We start from the raw sequence: 22,783 nt of genomic DNA on the forward strand, positions 1-22,783 counted from the left end.
GAGAAAGCCATGGCAACCTGTATTCTTGCCTGGAGAATCCCCATGGCCAGAGGAGCCTGGTGGGCGACAGTCCGTAGGGTGGCAAAAAGTCAGACACGACTGAGCAACTAAGCACAGCACATTTTCAGTCCAAATCTCCTAATGAGTTCATGGAGGTGATACTCTGCAAGCCTGCACACACACCAGGACTTCAGGAACTATATTTCTATCAGGCAACCCGCTGACATCTTGGGGTCTCTACGTCACTGCTACTTAGCTTATCCTGACAAAAACACAAGGAATCTCTAGACTGGGAAAACCACAGCTTTAAAGTAGGAAAAATAAACAGCCCAGGTAACAGATCTGTCAGTTTATTATCAACCACAAAACAACAGGAAGGAATCAATGGGACTTGAGGAAGAGTAAAACATACCAGACTAACTTAATTTCTTTCCACAACACAAGAAAAATCCCTATCTTCTTTCAAAAATATTTTATTTATCTATTTGGCTGCACTGGGTGTTAGTTGCACACATGGGATCTCTGATCTTCATTGCAGCATGTGGGATCTTTAGTTGCGGATATGGGATCTAGTTCCCAGCTCAGGGATCAAACTTGGGCACCCTGCATTGGGAGCATAAAGTCTCAGCCACTGGACCACCAGGGAAGTCTTGAAAAAACCCTATCTCGATTTTAGAAACGTTCCTTTGTAAGTAGCTTTTTAAAACACAAAATGCCTTTTTCAAAGAAAGAATGTTAGAAATGATGTTCAGAGCCCCAGGCCCTACAAAAAGCTTTTTTCACCCAAGTGCAATAGAAATGATTCTAAAGGTAATACCCGTCTTGTGGGCCTCGGAGGCCTGAAAATCCTCAGTGGGTGAAAGGGGTGTGGATAGGGGCAGAAGAGCTTCTAACCAAAGGCTGAGGTATAGAAGGAGGGCTCTGGCATAGGTGGCTTGGCCAGGCTGGATAGTGGGAGTGAAGACTGGGTAGGGGCTGAGACACACTTGCTCTTTAGCAACCTTAGTCTTGGTGAGAATACAAAATTCATTTGTTCAGATGCAACATTCCTCATCTTGTACTTCATCAAGGGAAGCAATGAATTCAACTAAGTTTCCACAGTGTTTCTGATTTGATCCCAAATGGCAGTTTCATTAATGAGCTGTGAAGTTATTTTCTCATTCATCCTGAGCTACCCTAGTGATGTTAAGCAGTACTCAGCATGATACTTGACACTACATAGCCTTGTGATAAAGAGGACTGCAAAGACACTGACACACATCTGCCAGCCAGCCTCGGTGCTGGAGCAAGGTCTTTGATGCCCCTGCTGGACTGGATGTCAACTTTTACTTGTTGGCTTATGGGAAGGTCTAGACGTCCTGGGGAGGGGGCTGGGCAGGCCAGGCGGTGGTGGTAGAGACACAAGGGAGACTTGGAACAGCAGCTATCCATCAAGAGGTTCAGAGAGAGTGCACTATTTTAACAACCAGCATGGCCGAATCAAGTGCATACAGCTGTTTACCATACCTGGCGAAAAGTTCAAGCTTTGGAAATATACCTAAGCTCCAGTCTCAGTTTTGTTACCATACAATTGAGTGAATGTGGGTAACTTATTACTTATATTCTCTGAGCCTTAGTTTGCTCAACTGCAAAATGAAGATGAAAACATAGATACGAAAACAACTAATATAGTGTGTGATTTTAGTAGGTGCTTAGTAAAAGCTAGTTTCCTTAAAACCTCCTCCTTAAGTTATACCATCTTCAGAGCAAGCTCAAGGCACAAGGATAAATGATAGAGGATAAATGATAAGGATACAGAATGAAAAGGATAAGAGGATGGAGGGAGAGATGGGAGGTGTGAAAAAAAGGCGGCAAAGAGGAACCTGGAGGGGGTTGGTACCCGTTGTTGAGAAGAACTGCTGCCAGTGGTAGGGACTCCCAGACCAATTAGACCTTTGTGTTAGAGTTGGACTGTCTTGATTCAAATCCTGCTGTCATTATTGGCTGTGTGTACCTGATTTAATGTCTCCATATCTCAGTTTCTCCATTTGTACAACGGAGATAATTTTAGCATCTACCTTCTGGTTAATAAGCATAAACTGAGCTACAGGTAAAGTGCTAAGAACGGTGCCGACCAGATAGCCTGAAAGAAAAAGTTAGTTGCTCAGTTGTGTCTGAGTCTGTGATCCCATGTACTGTAGCCCGCCAGGCTCCTCTTGTCCATGGAATTCTCCAGGCAAGAATACTGGAGTAGGTTGCCAATTCCTTCTCCAGGGGATCTTCCCGACAGAGGGATTGAACCCAGGTCTCCTGCATTGCACACAGATTCTTTACCGTTTGAGCCAGCAGGGAAGCCCTACCTGATAGCTATTTTGATAGCCTAGCTGATAGCTATTCTTTATTTATACTATTCATTGGTGACACTGTGAAAAAAAAGAGCACTGGACTCAGATACAAAAAGCTCTGCCACTTCCTCAAATCCCACGGATTTTAGGAAAGTTATGTAAATGACAGAACCTGAGCACAAGTATCTATAAAATGAGGGAAGCACTTTATAGCTAACATTTATCGACCACTTAATATGTGGTTCTCTCATTTAATGTTCGCAATACTTTAATGAAGATTCCCTTATTACGTCCATTTTCCAGGGGAGGAAACTTGATCTTCAAAAGGTGAACTATCTAACCAAAGTCACAAAGCTGGAAGAAGTCCAGCCACCGCTTCAAAGCCAGTCTGGTGAGACACCAGATCCTGCCCTCTGAAGCACTGTGCTCTGCTGTCTCTGACCTGAGATTCTGTGAAAGCAGCGCAAGCATGCTCGCGGCGAGTCATGAACAATGCCGTAGCACAGCAAATGCGTCTCAAGAAAGGACTGCAACCCAGTGTCCCTCAAATTCTACTAGGGCTAGCCTAATACAATCAAGATAAAAGAGCTTTCAGTTGTCTGACATGACTCAGGGTGGGGCAGGACTCAGGAGAGAGAGAGGTATACAAATAAAAGCTAATGCTGGAGAATCAAGAGGCCATGAGTCTAATATCATAATAGCCTTGATAAAGTCATCATGCTTTATAAATAAGACAATCTAAAATGACTATGTATATATTAAACCATACCCTGACATCTATTATGACCTCAGTTGAATGTTTCTAAAGTCCCAAAATGAATAAAATGAATAAAACACCTGAGAATCCCAACATTCCTTTTTTAAAAATGTTGTCTCTACCATATTTTTGAATGGAAAAACTCAACATCAGATGTTATTTTGCATTAATGCATAAATTTAACATGTCCACCTCCAAAGAGGTAACAATGGAATTTTTTTAAGGGAGGGGCGGTTTTGAACTAGTTAAGTGAATCCTAAAATTCATAACCAGGAGAATCCTGATAGAAGGGCCACTAGCACTATCAAACACTGAAACATAGTAGAAAGTTTTAATAAAGAAATAGTTTGACCCAGGAAGAACATAAGGTAATGCTAAACCTCAAGTAATTTCTACAAAAACTTTTTCAAATACAGGATCCAGCATCCAGTCAAAGTGATGCAACACAACATGTGTGAGAATCAGCAGAAATACAGGAAATAAAACGAAACCCACGCAACTCTAGAAATAATTATTTTGAAATTTGACTCTAGAATTCATAATTTTGAAATTATTAGACAGACTATAAGCAATTATGATTATCATGCAAAATGCAGTATTATCATCAAAAAGCTTAATAGTTAGACAACGGCCTTCTCAGCACCAACAATGGAAGCCAGAAAACAGTAGGATGATATCTTCAGTGTGCTGCAAATCAACCTTATGATGCTATTCTTATCGAAAATACCTTTCAAAAATGAAGCTCAAAATAATGGCATATTCTGTAAAATGAATAGTGAGTTTGTCACAAGTAGACTGCCACTAAAGGAGGCTCTAGAAGCAGCAGGAAAATGGTCCAAGATGGAAAGTCAGAGAATACAGGATATAATGAGGAACAATAAAAATGTTAAATTTAAATAAACACTGACTACATAAAACAATCATGATCATTTCTTACTAAGTTTTACAAATAAATATTTCATAAATTAAAAATACTATAAAGAGAATTAAAACACATGACAAGAGAGGCACCTAAGTCAGTAGGTGGGGAAATGAATTTAAAAGCTGTCCAGTGGTTTCCTTGGTGTCTCAGGGGTAAGGAATTTACCTGCCAATGTAGGAGGCATGAGTTCAGTCCCTCAGCAGGGAAGATCCCACAATGCCACAGAGCAACTAAGCGCCTGCGCCACAACTACTGAGCCTGTGCTCGCAACTACTGAGCCCACGTGCCCCAGAAAGCACACTCCACAACTAAAGAGTCGTTCCAGCTCGGCACAACTAGGAAAAAGCCCGGGAAGCCACCAAGACCCTGCACAGCCATAAAAAAGTAAATAAAAACTGTCTTGTAACATACAAAGTGAACACTAAAAACAGAATTCCAAACTAATAGAGGGGAAAATGGAATGATAAAATATACACACCTATACACAAAAATCAAGTTCTGGCACATAAACAGTCACAGCAATGACTGAAACAGAATAGAAAATCCAGAAATATATCCAAGTCTATATGGAAATTTATTAGACAACAAAAGGCGCATCTCACACCAATGAAGAGAGGGACTATTCAACAAATAGTCTAGGTGTTGGGACATCTGGAATTTCATCTAGAAAAGTTGGATTTATATCTCATATCAGGATAAATTCCAAATGGATCAACTATAAGTTCTGCAAGAAAACATGGGAGAATTCTTTTAAAACCTTGAAATGAGAAAGACCTTTCTATTGTGACTCATAAGCCAAAAGCCATAATAAAAGACTGATAAATTCAACTAGATACAAAATTTATTTAAACCACAAAACAAAAACAAAAGATGAATAATCAATGGAAAAATATTCACAGTTCGTATCACCAAGAGCTCATTTCTGTAATACCTAAAATGCTTATACAAAGCAATGAGAAAATGATCAATAAACCAATTAAAAAATGGGAGACAGACAGCGCTGACCAAGTACAGATGACTTTAACCTTTATAAAAATATGCAAATTGAAAATACACTGAGATATCATTGCTCATGTATCAGATTGGCAAAACCCCAAAAATAAGTTACAAATTTACTGTAACATGTTTTTAAATATAAATTTATTTATTTTAATTGGAGGCTAATTACTTTACAATATCGTATTGGTTTTGCCATACATCAACATGAATCTGCCACGGGTGTACACGTGTTCCCCAACCTGAACCCCTCCTCCCACCTCCCTCCCCGTACCATCCCTCTAGGTCATCCCAGTGCACTAGCCCCAAGCATCCTGTATCCTGCATCGAACCTGGACTGGCGATTTGTTTCATATATGGTATTATACATGTTTCAATGCCATTCTCCCAAATCATCCCACCCTCTCCCTCTCCCACAGAGTCCAAAAGACTGTTCTATACATCTGTGTCTCTTTAGCTGTCTCACATACAGGGTTATCATTACCATCTTTCTAAATTCCATATATTACTGTAACATATTAACACGTTATGTTGCCAAGGCTATGAGGAAACTGGATGTCTCATACATTTCTCATGGGACTATATATTGTTACCCCTGGGAAAGACATTTATCTATCATATTATATCTCTATTATAATTATTATTGCATATACTTTTTAACCTAGCAATTGCACTTTGGAGAATTTATCCTACAAAAGATATATTTTACACTTGCAAAATGACGTGTACAGACAATTTCTTTCAGCACTGTTCTTAACAGCAAAAGACTAGAAACCAATCAAATAGGATTCTAGTTAAATATCACGGTATATCCATACAATGAAATACTATATCTCTGTTTTGGTTTTTTTTTAAGTCAATATGAGGGACTTCTCTGGTGGTCCAGTGGCTAAGACTTGGGCTCTCAATGCAGGGGGCCTGGGTTTGATCCCTGGTCAGGGAACTAGATCCCACATGCAGCAATGAAGATGAAAGATGCTGCAACTAAGAGCTGGTGAAACCAAAATAATAAAAATAAGTATAATAGTCAATGTGGAAAATCTCAATGTACTGAAATTGAGAACTCCAAAAATGTATTGCTAAGTGAAGAAAAACAAGTTACAAAACAATTCACCTAATAGTCTGCCTTTTGAGGAAAAGGGGAGAGGGGAGTAGATGTTATATGTACATGTATAGCATAAAGAAATTTCCAAAGGATAGATAAGAAATTAAGACAACTGATATCCACATCTAGTTTATTTGAACAAAACAATCAACTTAATAATGAAAAAAGTACTGTGTCTTCATCATTATGCATTCTGTCAACTTAATTTTCCGTGAAACACTTTATTTATTCATTTAAAAGCAGAGGACAGGGTAGCCAGGCTTACGGCTATCCCTGGGGTCGAAAAGAATCAGACATGACTTAGTCACTGAACAACAAAAGGTACAATAGATTAAAATTAGCCACAAAACTGTGAAAGTGAGAATGGAAAAGAAGACTTAATCTGATAAGCATATATCATATCCATCTTTAAAAGATATATAACTTCAAAACCATTATCTGCATTATCTCTGGGTGTGGGCTTAAGACGATTTTTATTTTCTCCTCTGTGTTCTCAGCTTCTTTATTGGCCTGCATTATTTTTATAACTGGATTAAAATTTATTCTAATAAAGTAAATATTATAAACACTGTCTTCAGCATTTAAGAAAAGGAAGAAATGTTGATTTAGAGGGTAATTAAAAACTGAAACAGTTTAATAAAGATAATTGGAATTTCTATGTCTGCAAAACTTTATAAAAATAGTATTAGACATCTTGGATTTAAATATTCGTTTGTTAAATGCTCAAAGGTGGATCAGATGGTCTTTTGTCACAACGCTGTCACAGTAACTGGAGAGTGGTGTTTAGGATACTTTTTCAGTTAAATAATTACAAAGAATGAGGCTGACTGAATAGGTAGAAAAATCTAGGTTGCACAAATAGTTTTCAGTTCTGAAGCCTCTCTGTAGGCGTTATAGATTATTTCAAATCTTCTCCAAGAATCTAAGTTCCTCCAAAAGTTTTTACAGAGAATACAGTTTTATTGTTTCAGAAGTGGCCCAGACAAAAATAGCACCATGAGAAGAAACAAGCTTCCTAGTAAGATCAAAATTAATTATGGTTTTTCTAAAAAAACTTAAAAGACTTTTATATACTCAATTCCAGTAAACCTCAGAGGACACGCTACTGAAACAAAAGAAGTTAAGACCAGAAAGAATTTCCACAGATTTGAGAAAACTCAATGACCCTTTCAGTCTGTTAGGCAAACTTGTGTTCTGTAGGTATGTTTTAGAATTTTGTAAGTAACCATGTGATCATAGATGACAGGAGGAGGAGCGAAGAAGAGGAGCAAAATTGTACAGAATGAACAAAAAAATTAAGAGAAAGTCATACAGATTACAAAGATGATCAGGAGGTCAGTTTTCTAAAATGTATGCACTGTTATCAACCTCAGAGCAATGGTCCTCAACTGTGGCCCTTTCGCCCCCCAACCCAGAAGTTACTAGGCAATGGCCAAAGACCTGGTAGCTCAGACAGTAAAGAATCCGCCTGCAATGCAGGAGACCTGGTTTGATCCCTGCGTTGCGAAGGTCCTCTGGAGGAGGCATGACAACCCACTCAAGTATTCTTGCCTTCACATGGACAGAAGAGCCTGGCGGGGTACAGCCCGTAGGGTTGCAAAGAGTCAGACATGACTGAGCGACTAAGCACAGCATAGCACAGCACATAAGACGTTTTTGGTGGTGGGTGCAAGCAGCATCTAGTGAGTGGGGCTACTGATACCGTTAAGCATTCTACAATGCACCGGACAACATCCCACAACAATCCAAAACATCAATTTTGCCAGGCAAGGTTAAGACATCCCGGCCTCGGTGGAGGGGGTGAGCGAGTGGGGGGCGGGGTGTGAATTGACCACACAGAAATACTCAACCAATATTACAATTCACAAATGAAGTATTATTACCAAAGCTACCTATAAGGAAGTAGCTATCTAAAAAAAACATCGTCAAGGTGTCTGGCCCTGAAATTTGAGTTACAGCTTTGTCTTCAGCCTCCCTTTAGGCCACTTTGATCAGGGCCTGCTGTGTGCCAGGGTAACCAACTCCCGTGGATTTGCCCAGTACTTCCCCAATGGCTCAGCCATTAAGAATTCGCCTGCAATGCAGGAGACGCAGGAGACAAGGGTCAGGAAGATCCCCTGGAGTAGGAAATGGCAACCTACTACAGTATTCTTGCCAGGAAAATCCCATGGACAGAGGACCTGGCTGGCTACAGCCCCATGGACAGGAGACTGGCAGGCTACAGTCCATAGGGTGACAAAGAGTCAGACACAACTGAGCCCAGCACAGCAGCAGCAGTCCTGGTTTTAGTACTGAGAGAAGTAAAACCACTCTGTTGACCCAGAGCACAGTGTCGTTTGGTCACAAGAGAAAAAAATCTGGTTCTTTCATGGATTTCTCTGATCCTTTTCTTATATGTAACAAGCTCCTAAAGATCTGGCTCCAGGAGGGAAAGACAGGGTTTGATCCTTCAGATGCTCTCTGTATCTGAAGACTAACTTGGCATCAGTCTTAGTGGGAAGGATGGAGCCTCCTGGGTCTCTGGCTTGTCTAAAGTTCATTGTTCTACCCCCACCCAGGCCCAGGGTCCAGAATCTTCTTTGGATAGGCGCCTGGGAAACTCTGCTGCCCTGGAGGACCACATACCTTGCTAAGAGGGAGGGTATGTAATCAGCATACCCTCCTGGTTTACCTTTCTTAAACTCCCCCTGGGGAAGAACTCCAGGCAATGGAATGCATTTTTTGAGAGTAGAAACCTTTCCCCTTATCTTTCCTACATTATAGTAAAAGATAAATCGCTCAGTCATGTCCGACTTTCTGCGGCCCCGTGGACTGTAGCCTACAGGAGGATGCAGGCTCCTCAATCCATGGGATTTTCCAGGCAAGAGTACTGGAGTGGGTTGCCATTTCCTTCTCCAGGGGATCTTCCCAACCCAGGGATCAAACCCAGGTCTCTTGCATTGCAGGCAGATGCTTTACCCTCTAAGCCACCAGGGAAGTCCTACATTATACTCTCTCCTATTTCTTATAAATGTGAAACATTCTAACTACTGTCTGTCCTCTGATCAAAGGACATCATGAAATGTCATAAGAAAGCAATTCACAAATCGGAAAATAGAAAATAAATGTAGCATACTAATCTCTCAATGAGAAATCATTTGTCTGAGGTTAGCAATGGACAGTTATTTCTCTTTCTTGCTAAACACTTACAATTAGCATATGGTAGGCACTGTTATGGGGCTTCCCTGGTGGCTCAGATGATAAAGAATCTGCCTGCAACGTGGAAAACCTGGGTTTGATCCCTCGGTTGGGAAGATCCCCTGGAAAAGGGAGTGGCAACCCACTCCAGTATTCTTGCCTCGAGAATTCCAAGGACAGAGGAACCTGGTAAGTTACAGTCCATGGGGTCGCAGAGTCAGACACGACTGAGCAACTAACACACATACACAGAAGCACTGTTATAAGCACTGTGTGTGTGTTATCTCATGTAATATTAACAAAAATCCTATCAAGTATTACTATGATGATGCCCATTTTACAGATGAAAACACTGAGGTAGAATAATATTAAATAACTTTGCCAGGGTCGCAGAGCTGGTGGTAATGGGAGATTAGATTCAGGCAGGCTGGCTCTGAAGTTCATGCTGGATGCTACTACCTATCACTCAAGCCATTTCAGGAGAAAGAAAAGTGGCTTAGAGAAAATGCCCTCCCACCCTAATGCATCATGAACTTTGAGCCCACACCATGCAGTTGGTTGCTTGAGGGCCACGTGCTGAAGCAGACACCCTGAGTGTGTCACTCATAAACACATGACTGTGCTCTTAGTTCCTTGTGGGTCTGCTTCCTGAAACAGCCCTTTTCGAGTGCTGAGCCAACGAACAGATGGAGACCAGTTTCAGTTCTGGGAAGAGGCTAAACCCCATCTAGCCAATAACTGCCTCCACACTCCCACTCTCTGAGCTGGTGACCCCAGTCCAACACAGGGCACGGGAACTTCTTCAAACATGGAAATGCCTGCTCACGAGGGTCCTTGACAAACACCCTATTAGCAGACTAGACACCTTACAGGCAACCTCAGAAAGACCAGGGAGTTAACAGTTACATGAAGACAGTTCTGGAAACAGCTCACATGTCTGACAATCCAGACAAGTGGAAATAGTATAATAGGTACCTGTCAGATTTTATGAAAAAAGAAAGATGTTCCTCTTTGCCATTTATTCTCACCTCCTCTGTCCCAGTGTTTAAAAAATGCTGTGTTTCCTTCCCTGATCCTCTCTTTGGGTGTTTCATGCTTTAAAAAAAAATGTCCGGAATAACTTTATAGTTACAGAGAGACAGGAACGCAGCCAAATCAGAAACCAAAAGCCCCAGATCTCTGCCTTATCAACAAGCACTTTCAAACTCTCGGATTTTCTCCTACTTCAGCACAAATCTTGAGATTAGATAGATATAGTACCATTGTGTTATTCGCTGGTCAAGAAACCAACAAATACACAAGTATCATCTTTTTTCCTCCCTAGCACTTAGTTGTTGATTAAATGGTCTCCCTCGGACTCCATTTTCTACTTTCATTCATTTTTAGTTTTCTTAACTTTATATATACATACATATAAATATATATATATATTTTTTCTTTCACCTTAAACTCTCGAGCGACTATATTACTTAGGATATGGAGAGGACAATGTCTCAAATGCCTTAGGACTGACGAAGACAATGCTCATAAAATGCCTGACACAATGCCTGGTGCATAGTAGGTGCTCAAAACATAATAGCTACAGTCAGTGAACAAAAGCCCTCAATTAAACAGAATCTACTAGTTCTGACTGTCTATGTAGGTAAAATGGCATTGATAACATTTTAGAGTAATTACAAAAAATAAGATCTGACTTCAGGAAGAATTAGATAATTCACTGGACCCACTTTATGGAGGTCGTTCAAATCAGATCAACTCTGCCACATACATGGGTAAATCCACATGAACAAGAAGCTCTGGGGAAATTTCTGAAGCATTTTCCTCTGTGGATCTTTTCTCCAAAGATTTTGGAGTTACTATGTTGAGAAAACGGATGTTAGGGTAGTTACTGATCAGCAGAAATAAAAAGCATTTTCTCCCAAACTGATCATTACGATAGAGAAAATTTTAAGCAATATCTAATAATTTTTTGAGCCCAAAAATGCTTTTTAGAGTGCTCCTAAATTCTAGTTCTGTCTAAACTCCAGCGTGCCAAATACCATGGGCTTCTCTCCACTAGGAAATCTTTTCTAACTAAACTTTGCTTAGTTAGCAAAGTCAAATAATTCCACCTCATGGGCTTTTTCTAAATTTGTTTACTTCTACTTAAAAAAAAAAAAAACACAACTAGAATCCAAGTGACTTACCTGTCCGCTTAATTCCTTTCCTCTTCCTCATTCTCCTCCTCCAACTTTATAGTGCCTTCTCTCAGTTGTGAAAGATAATCAAACTGCACAACAAATGAGTTTGGGTTCCTCATTTGAAACCTAAAACTCTAGATCCTTTTCCTGGTTTCAGGGCTCCAGGAATTCCTCAGAACATTACAGGAGGGCCTTGTGGACAAGCGATGAGGAACCTCCCACGTGTGACAGAGGCTCTGTGACCAGAGCACAGTTGATCTACACGTTGAAGGGAGAACAGGCTTGAGATTATGGTTGACAGCACCTGCCAGTGAGTCAAGCAGCTGGGGGCTGGTTCACAGGCATTCACCAATGGCGTCAGTCGCCTGTCCCCTGGTCCTGGCCTCACCTCATTCTTCTCTGCAGTGCTGACCTCCCATGGCGTGGCAGAGCCAGAGTGAGTCACACATGTCCCGGGTTCCATCCTCCTAGTTGACCAGCTCACAGTCCCACCCTTACCCCACCGCAGGTTTCCAATATGGACTCCAGTAGTCCTGCTTAAGGGCGTCTATGCATGTGGCAAGAACCTGGCCCTCACTTTCAGACAGATGTGATTCTGAATCCTGAATCACCCTTTCTTGCTGATAACTTTAAGGCCATCTCATATATAAAACTGTGACAATAATAACAACTCTATGAGCTTGTTAGATGTCATGGCAAGGACTCCAGGGGCTAGTATACAGTAAGGCACAAAAGAGTCAGCTATTATTTTTGTTACACTGGGACTCATGGTCTACCTCAAGAGCTTTCAACAAACAGTAAAAAAAAAATAGATTATGTTAGAACAACTTTTATTTTACCATCAAATTTAATCACTTTTTCCTTCTCCTAAAATATATTACTTGACAGGACAATGCCGCATCACTAACCCTCTAATAATATTATCAACCTCAGACTGGAGTCAGCCCAGATACAGAAAGTGCCCTGGAAGATTCATCAAGGGTTCACTTCCCTACAGAGAATATTTTCTAATTTAGGAAGCAAATGGGAGTTTTCTGACTGTGGCTATAAGTGATACACTAAAACAAGCAACCTGACAACACAAAAATAACCATATATCATCCTTGTGTGTCAAGCACTGGGGTACTGCTGAAATGCTGTTATGGAGGGTTACACTGAGAGGCTGGCAGTAGAGAAAGGTCAGGGCATGTATTCTCGAGGTTACCTCCCTTCTGGGTGACAGAAGGGTGGCTGCAGCCCTTTACCAAAGGCTCCTGGCAGGGTCTCTGTTTTCTTGGCAGTACTTCACAATCCTTGCTGGCTTCCCTAAACCCTGATAATCCCTTTATGAATCTCTCCTCAATTACCCTGGTGAGTGTATATCTGTCTCCTATGGGGGCGAGTATGACTGATGTAGCTGCTCCCAACTCCCTCCAAAAGATAGAGTCAAAGGAGCTAGTTTGTTTCAAAACAACTTAGCAGAAGCGGCTGGGGGAGGGCGGGGAAACACCTTAATTTGAGGATGTTTCACCAAGATTTCAAGCTCCTAGAACCAAAGTCTAATGACTGCTTGCTATGATGTCAGCACTGTGCTAGGTGCCAGAAACGGGGGGAACTTTGAGCTTACCCACTAGCAGGGAGGACCAGGTACACAAATTGAAAAAATTCAGGCAACAGTAAGCTCTGCCTAGCAGTAAAAACTGGGAAATAGGATGGAGACTCACGGCGATCGGAGAAGGCTCTGAGACACTCATGCTGAGAACTGGAAGAAGCGGAGGGCCACGAGTGGAGATCTGAGGAAAGGACAATCTAGGCACAGACAAGTACAAATGTCCTGTGCAAATATCTGCCAGGAAGTGTGTTTGTTTGCTCGTGTTGCTTTTAATTCAGGAACAGAAATCTGGTGATGGAGGCAGAGGTGAAAGAGCCGAGGTTGGGGAAGTGGCCAGAGGTCCTGTGATGAAGAAGCCCCGGTGAGGAGTTTGAGTTTTATTCTAAATACAAGGAGATGTCACTGAAGAATGCTGAGCTTTGCAGGGCACCATTTGGGAAGACAGAGAACTGGAAAGCATCCCACAGAGATGGTTTGTTTGCTTTCCTATCGGGAAGACTTCTTCCTGGTACAATCTGTTTCTGAAAGGATGCGAAGGGGTGGGGTGGGGAGTGGGGTTGAATTAGCACTTCAGAAGAAGAAAGCACATAACCCACTAACCGAAAACGCTTCGAAAGATAACCTAGAGAGCATTCAACGTATGTGATTGGTTGAAGAGGGTTGGTGGTTGTGGTGATGGTTGTGATGGTGGAGGTCGTGGTGATGGTGATGGTGATGGTGGTGGACGTGGATGGAGGTGGTGGTGGTGGTGATGGTGATGGTGGGAGAGCTTTAAAAAGACGATTAAATGTCCTTAAGCTGGAGGAGAGTTCAGTGTGGGCAGGGGCAGTAATGAGAAAATGGATTCTACTAGGGTGGTGATTAGACCAACTTCTCAGAGGAAGTGACAGTTGAATTGTTTTGATAAACGAATAGGTATTGAGAGTAGGACTTAAAATTGGAGAAGAAACACTTAGGGGGTCTGGTGTAGACACATGACACAGCCTGGAGCCAGAACAATGTGTTCAGGAAATGTCAATAGTTTGTAAGGAATAATTGGGTCATAGTTCAGCAAGGTGGCGTTGGGAGGAGACATCAGACAGAGAGGGGACCGGGAACCCATCCCAGAGGACTTGGTATGCTTTGCTAACTAATTGGTATTGAGGGACGTAATCAGACATAACTCTCCCCCTGGACTAACTGGTTAGTGAGCACCTCGAAGGCAGGAGCCTTGTTATAATATTCACCTTTGTATTCCGAGCACCTATCCAAGAGCCTGGCACATAGGAAGTGCTCAATACACACTCCTAAATGAAACATTAGGAGAGTTACGGAGTGTGCCAAGTAAGAGAAGAGAAGAGAAACTTCAGGATCAAAGGCTAATTGCAGACTGGGGCAAAGAACAAGGAGGGAGAAAAGGAGAAGAAAGAAAAGTCAAGAATAAGACACAAAGAGAACAAGTAATTTTAACATTAAACACAACTTGCAAATGAATGAAGCTCTGACCAAGCCTTGCAGATAACTACAGCAACGTGGCAGACTGGGTCCCCAAAGACAATGTTGGATACTTTATAAAGCCCTTAATAATAACAACAACAATAATAACCCCATAATCAATAATTATGAACAAACTGAGTGCTTCTCATATGGGTTTATATGTTTTATAAACATACATATAAAGTGTTATATGTAACCCATATAACACTTTATATGGGTTACATGTTTTAATCTTTATAAGAATGCCATCAGATAGGGTCTATTATTGTCCCATTTTATGGATGAGGAAATCAAGGCTTAACAAGTTTAAAATACTAGTCTGAGGTCACACAACTATAAAATGGCAGATCAGTAATTCAAGCCCAGGTCTGCCTGACTCCAAAATTTGAGTTTTTAACCACAATTTCATTTTTTGTGTGTGTGGTATTTTTTTCTTTTCTTTCTGGCCACACTGCAAGGCCTGTGAAACTTTTCCGACCAGGGATGACACCTGTGCGCCCTGCAGTGGAAGTGCAGAGTCCTAACCACTGGACCACCATGGAAGTCCTAATCACAATTTCTATGGTGATTACAGGATAAAATACTACTTAAGTGCTTTATAAAGTTATCTATAATTAGATTCATTAAGCCATACTGTTGATTGGCTCTTTTAATCAATTAAAAGTTATTTAAAGTTCCCAAGTTTAGATTGAGATTCTCCTAAAATAAATGGGATTAAATATGTGATGCAGTTTTGGAATCAAAAATATCCCAAGATCACCTGGGTTTGACAAGCTTAAAAAATAAAAAAACAGAATGATTAAATATATGTTATGATTTTCTATGACACAGAATTCCGTGTTCATGTTTAACTGAGCTCATTGTGATATTCTCACAAAGTAAACTAGTGAGAACCCTGTGGACCATGACATGGAACCTTTCGTTCCAATCCAACAGAGGAGTGCTGTTCTATATTAATTCATGCGAGACATTTATGTGATTTTAAGTTTTATGGTGGTCACTTTTTTAAAAGTACAAAACCAGGTGACGTTCATTTTAATATATTTTCTTTAACCCAATATATCCAAAACATAATTTCAACATGTAATCAATATAAAAATTAATAACTACTAAATGAAATATTTTACATTTTTTTAAATGAAATCTTCAAAATCTAGTGTGCATTTTACACTGATAGCACATTGCAATTTGGATGCTACATTCTCACTGGAAATAATCAGTATTGCATAAAATTTACAGTTGAAAAAGTAGACTCACACATCCGGGTTGCTCCAGACATAAGCTTCCCAATAAAGTTGTGTTTAACAAACAAAATACACTGCTTCCATTTTTACATTTAATTAAAATTTTTAAATTCAGCTCAGTCACACTGGCCACACGCATTTCAGTGGCCACAAGTAGCTGGTGGCCATTCTCTTGGAAAGCACGGCTGTAGATTATGGCTTTTTTCCCCACATGCTCAGAATGGAAAGGTCAAAAAGCTGAAAGTAATACTGGCTAATAATGTGAAGCAGCTATTCTCAATTTACAGGGTGAATTAACTTTGCGTTCACTACTTCCATTAACGTTGCACATCCTGTGATTGAAAAATAAGGCAGAGAAAATGACTGTGAGAAATATTATTAATTCATTACTTTGCTTTTCCAACAGGTTGTACTTGCGGCCATTAAATGAATACCTAGTTCATGTGACTGGATTGCTTAAAGATTTTATCCCAACAAATCCTTGTTTGCAAAATCAAAAAAACTAAGAGGATTAGATGTTTCCATGTTAGTTAAACTAGGAAAACAGAGTTGCTGCTGTTTATTTTAAAACTTTACTATGCACAGGGGAAAAAATTGGTATGAAATGGTACTCATGTGCCAAATAAAAAATGAAAAGGGGAAAATAAATCAAGCTCCTTTGAGCCTCGTTCTTAGTATCTTTTTCATTTCAGAGCACCAGAACTAGTTTATAGTCATCCAAAACTATGACATTTATTGTAGAAGTAAGGAAGCAACTAAATCACCCCATATATATCCCTGTTTCATTAGGCTCTAATAAACTGACCTTTAAAGGTCTCGTGTAAAGAAAAGCACATCCATTACATAACCACCTATTATTTTCTTGCCTCACGCTGGCCGTGCTGGTTAACCGGAGTAACCACATTGCTGGGGCTTCTCAGGGCAAAACTCATCTTAGCATTCACGCTTCACAACAAATCAAAGTAAACCCAGGCATCTCCAGAAGATGAAGGTGTCTCAGCACATGATGGAGCATGGTTTATTAACCAGGCTCCTTCGGCTACTAATGAGGTCACAACGGGTCATCCATCAAGCGCCATACAGAGAACATAGCTCTTTAGGGCAGGCACAGAGGCTATTTTTTATTCATTTTGATGCCCAGCACCACATATAATTCTTGGCAGGTGGCAGGCACTCTAGGAATATTTGTTGAATGAATGAATGAATATATTCAGGAACAAAAGTGGAGTGGGCATTCTTTGGCAGTCTGGAAGGTGGTGAGCAGAGTGGTATTCTTCTCTTCCCACACCACCCTCCCTCTTTCCCCTACCCTAAGCTTCCTCCCTAAAGTACACTCGATGGGTCAGATCCACTCAGTTCAACCAAGATTCACTAAATGCTCAGCACCCACAGCTAAAAGACATAGGACAGGAATCCGTAAGAGAACAGAGGGTACTCATCAGAGAATTAATGTGTTAGGGAGATGCCATAAAGGCCAGCTCCCTGCCTCCCACTTCTCTGAAGAATATGCTGAATGTGAAGATAACTGTGTTGTGATCTGATTGGTTCACCCTGTTGAAGTTTGCAGTTAAAAAAAAAAAAACTCTCGTTGAGCAGTGGTGGGTTCCTTTTTAAGGGTGTTTTCTGGGCTTTCCTTGTCGTAGACAGTGCATATATACACACAGCAGGTAAATGCAAGATGGTACCACGATGGGGTGAATGGGGGTTGGGGAGAAATTCAGAACAGCTGTGCACAAGCAATGAAACAAATTCTAGATACCCAGTGTGGCCTTGGGCATATCACATGACTTCCTAGGTCTTCGGTGTCCTCATCCATAAAATGAGGGGTTTGGACCAAATATTACCAAAGGGAACTTCCTGCTCTGCTGTGAGCTAAAATGCGTGATACACACTAACTGCTCGATGAGTCAAGAATGGAGAATTCTAGTGTGCTGGGATAGTTGGAAAGGTCCTGGTGGAGGAGCCAGGACTTGCAATGGGATGGAGGATAAAGAGGATTTAGCTATCTAGGGAGACAAGCAGAGGGAAAGGGACAAATGGAAGAACAGTTCAAATAGACTCAGAGCCTTAGACTGGGGAATCCTTGAGGATTGGAAGTACTAATGGGTTGGGACCAGATGCAGGGACCTTAAGCAGGGCTGAATGAGGAGCTGGCGGGCGAAGTAGGGAGTCACGCTAAGGAAGAGACCAGAGGCCCCAACTGCTCAAACTTCCCTGTGGTTCCAAACATTTGAGTGAGTTTAGTCACTAAATCGTGTCTGACTCTTTTGGAACCCCATTGACTGTAGCCCGCCAGGCTCCTCTGTCCATGGGATTTCCCAGGCAAGAATATTGGTGTGGGTTGCCATTTCCTTCTGCAGAGAATCTTCCTGACCCAGGGATCCAACCTGTGCCTCCTGCATCACATAAGGATTCTTTACCACTGAGCTACCTGAGAGCCCTCCAAACATTTACCCATTCAGTAAACTTATATTAAAACTGTGTGCCAGGCACCAGATGCTGGGGGCAGGGAGAACACGGACACTAAGAATGAAAACAATAAGTGGGCTGCTTTTTCCTTCCACTTTTATGAATTCTTTCCCCTTTCAGGCATGTTTTGGGGTTTAATTTCATTTGATTTCACTAAATAAAATCTTGGAGAGAGTTGAGCGGCTTTCTTTCCTTAACCCTTCAGAGGTTTGTCTACGTAAGGGGTATAATGACACTCTTCAAAGATAATTAATTGTAAGAATTAAATGAGCTGCCCAGGGCGGGGAGGGGAATGAGTGCCACACTAATTAGGGTTGCTAATTACACTAGACAAGTAAATGGTAGTGCCCTAAACAAATGCTGGTTACTGGCATTTCTACTGTTTTCATTTCAAGGAAGTAAAAAGATGAAAATCCTGTTCCAAGGAATTATAGTGACTTGCCTCTGGGTCAAAGTGATGAAGCCAGGCCCAAAATTTGGGCTGCTGCCAGACAGCACCTTGACTGGCATTTATTTTTTTTAAATCACTCTTTTGCCTGGCCAGTTCAAGGGGTCTGGCCATGTCAACTGGATAAGGGGAACCCAGCCTAGTGCCTGCCCCACTGAATTTGCACTTCTTTGAGAAGTATGCAGAGACCTCCCAGACCCTGCAACTCAAAGGACGTGGAACAGACGTGGAGCCATGAGATATATCGGGCTATGGACAAAGAAGGCTGCCAGATAAAACGGAACATCCAGTGACATTTGAATTTCAGATAAACAATCAATAATCTTTACTTGCTAAACAAGGCAACCTGAAGCCAACAGGAACATAAGACAGCCTGCAAGGTGAGTCTGGCAGGTTTTGAGGGGGAACATTTCAGGATCCCTGAGGCTTCCTCATTTAAAATTCAATGGTTCTCCCATAAGGTAATTATTTCCAGGGTGGTTTCTCTTTCGGGATTCAAAATGTCACAACTGAACCCTGAGCGAGAGTAATGACAACACATGGAAGGTCTTTACATATGTCTACTTTCAACTGAACTTTCCCTCCCCAGACGACCAACCATGTCTTTTTGTTTTCTAAATTGAAGTATAGTTAATGTACAATATTATCAGTTACGGGTGTTCAATATAGTGATTCACAATTTTGAAAGGTTATACTCCACTCATAGTTATTATAAAACAATTGGCTATATTCCCCATATTGTACAATATTCCAATACATCCTGGTAGCTTATTTTATCCCTCAGTTTGTACCTCTTAATCCCTACCCCTGTATTTCCCCTACCCTTTTCTCTCTCCCCTCTGGTAACCTTTAGTTTGTTCTCTACATCAATAAGTCTTTTTTTGTTATATTCACTAGCTGTTGTATTTTTTAGATTCCACATATAAGTAATAACGTTATAAGTATTTGTCTTTCTCTGTCTGACTTATGTCATTTATCATAAGACCATTCACGTCCATCCCTGCTACTGTAAATGGCAAAATTTCATTCTTTTTTATGGCTAAGGAGTGTTACATTGGGGCTTCCCTGGTGGCTCAGATGGTAAAGAATCTGCCTGCAATAGGGGAGACCTGGGTTCAATCCCTGGGTCAAGAAGATCCACTGGAGAAGAGAATGGCAACCCACTCCAGGAGTCTTGCCTGGAGAACCCCATGGACAGAGGAGCCTAGGGGGTTACCGTCTGTGGGGTCACAGAAGTTGGACAGGACAAAGCATACAAAGAAAGCACCCCACAGCACACAAAGGAAGGAACAAATCTACAACTCTTCCTGAAACAAATGGTTTTGTTTCTGAAATTCACATAGAAATCCACTGGCTGGGATGAGAACCTACAAGCTTCCCAGGTGTGGTGGTAGCTACACTTTGATCAAGGAGATTTATTTTAGCCTCCATCATCTCCTTCCTCACTCCTTCTGAGTGAGGCCAGAGTACTATAGTGATGGACTCTTGAAAGTGAAAGTGTTAGTCGCTCAGCAGTGATCGACTCTTTGCAACCCCATGGACCACAGGCAAAGTCCCCTAGCGTTGCTTCCCTTTCAACCCCTTCTGCAGTGCCATTAAAAATTCTGATACTTACGAATTCCCTGCTGCTGCTGCTGCTAAGTCACTTCAGTCGTGTCCGACTCTGTGTGACCCCATAGACGGCAGCCCACCAGGCTCCCCCGTCCCTGGGATTCTCCAGGCAAGAACACTGGAGTGGGTTGCCATTTCCTTCTCCAATGCATGAAAGTGAAAAGTGAAAGTGAAGTCGCTCAGTCGTGTCTGACTCTTATCGACCCCATGGACTGCAGCCCACCAGGCTCTTCCATCCATGGGATTTTCCAGGCAAGAGTACTGGAGTGGGGTGCCATTGCCTTCTCCGACGAATTCCCTAGCGGTCCAGTAGTTAGGACTCCACACTGTCATTGTTGAGGGCATGGGTTTGTGATCCCATAAGCCTCGAGGTGCAGCCCCGCCCCCACCTCACACCAAAAAAAAAATTCTGATATTTGATGGGAGATTGCTTAGGTCTGAGAGAGAGTAAGGGGGATAGAGGTGATAACTAAAGGTTTCTCTTCAAGGTGATGTAAATGTTCTAAACTGACTGTGGTGATGGCTACAATCAGTGAGTATATTAATATCCACTGAATTGTACACTAAATGGCTGAACTGTACAAAGTATGAATCATATCTCAATAAAACTTTTTTTCCCCCTTATTTCTAGTATTTAGGAAAGCGATGAACACTGAAACAGAGGACAGAATCCTCAGTGCCTGTGGGGGCATGCAAGGCCTCGAAGGAAGCAGCTAGTTTCATTTCTTTTTTCTACTTTTGATAGAGACATGAGCCCATCTTTCACTTTCCTCTAATTCCATTAATTAGAAAACACAGCAACTCAAATGGTCTAATCTTTGGCCTTACTAAGGAGGGGTGAGGGCTGTGACTACCTGGAGAGGGTAGTGGGCAGAAGGTGGAAGCCCACGCCCAACTCCAGCTGGTAGTTGCTAGGTGGTACTAGGCGGTAGTTGCTAGGCCAGGTACTGATGAAGCTTTGTTTTGCATCGTTTTTGTAACAAGACAGAAACCCAGGTGCACTGAGTGGGGAGGAAGGGACAGAGAAAAAATTCTCTCCAAGTTTAAATGTGTGCAACTGATCCAAGGTTTAAAGATTGGGCAGGACAACAGTGCATGGAAGAACAAACACAAACAACACACCGTGGGAGCTTCATTTTCCTGTGAAGCGCCCATCTGCCACCTCTTATGCAGGGTGACTGTTTTGTCCTGGTAGAGGTCCCTCCTCCTGGAGCAAGGGCCCCTGTGTCCAAGCTGAGGACACACTGCCTCTCACTTGATGCATACCACCTGGCTGCGCTATCTTAAAAAGCAACACCCAAGGGTGGAGAAGACTCAGATGGCCATCGACAGATGAGCAAACAAACTGTGGTCTAGCCATGCAATAAAATACTATCCAAACCTGAAAAGGAAGGAAGTCTTAATGTATTAGAACATAGATGGACCTCAAATACATGATGTTAAGTGAAAAAAGCCAGACACAAAAGGCCACATATTGTATGATTCCATTAATATGAAATATCCAGAATAAATAAATCCATAGAGACAGAAAGCAGACAAGTGGTCACTAAGGGGTAGGAGATCAGTCCTCGGTGTTCACTGGAAGGACTGATGCTGAAGCTGAAACTCCAGTACTTGGGCCACCTCATGCGAAGAGTTGACTCATTGGAAAAGACTGATGCTGGGAGGGATTGGGGACAGGAGGAGAAAGGGACGACAGAGGATGAGATGGCTGGATGGCATCACTGACTCAATGCACATGAGTTTGAGTGAACTCCGGGAGTTGGTGATGGATAGGGAGGGCTGGTGTGCTGTGATTCATGGGGTCGCAAAGAGTCCGACACGACTGTGCAACTGAACTGAACTGAACTGAAGGAGTAGGGACTTCCCTAGTAGCTCAAATGGTAAAGCATCTGCCTGCAGTGCACGAGACCCAGCTTCAGCCCCTTGTTAGGGAAGACCCCCTGACTGAGCGACCAACACACACACAGTGGGTAGGGGAAAGTGAGGTGAACAGTGATTTCTTAAATGGTTATAGTGTCTCCTTTGGAGGTGATGAAAATGTGTTTTGGAAGTAGATAGAAATGATGGTTACATTACATTGTCACTGTTAAAAATAGCATGGTGATTCCTCAGAAAATCAAACAGAATTATTACATGAGCCAGCAATTCTACTCCTAGGTATAGTCTCAAAGGAATTAAAAGCAGGGACTCAGAGAGGTACTTGCACATCAGTATTCATAGCAGCATTATTCACAACAGCCAAAAGAATGATAAAAAGATTCATCAAGATGAGTGGATAAACAAAATGTGGGACTACACATAGATTAAATATTATTCAGTCTTAAAAAGGAATGAAATTCTGACACGTTACAAATGAACCTTGAGGACACCACGCTAGGTGAAATACACCACTCACAAAAAGACAAATACCATGTGATTCTACTTTTGAGTTATCTGACTAGTCAAATTCATAGTAAAGTGAAACTGTGGTTGCTAGGGGT

General features: G+C 41.6%; 1 protein-coding gene across 7 annotated transcripts in view; it reads right to left on the reverse strand.

Annotated features, from left to right (window-relative positions):
• Positions 1 to 22,783, reverse strand: part of RBM47 (RNA binding motif protein 47) — a 176,332-nt gene that overhangs the window by 124,221 nt on the left and 29,328 nt on the right. The window contains exon 1 of one of the 7 annotated variants that reach the window (XM_027544323.1): positions 11,468 to 11,559. The exons of the other annotated variants lie outside the window; for them this stretch is intronic. The gene's annotated coding sequence lies outside the window, so the exon portion shown is untranslated. Of the gene's footprint in view, positions 1 to 11,467; positions 11,560 to 22,783 lie in introns of those variants that run through there. 7 annotated transcript variants of the gene reach the window in all.

The sequence above is a fragment of the Bos indicus x Bos taurus genome, chromosome 6, assembly GCF_003369695.1.
Source record: "Bos indicus x Bos taurus breed Angus x Brahman F1 hybrid chromosome 6, Bos_hybrid_MaternalHap_v2.0, whole genome shotgun sequence".
NCBI lineage: Eukaryota > Metazoa > Chordata > Mammalia > Artiodactyla > Bovidae > Bos > Bos indicus x Bos taurus.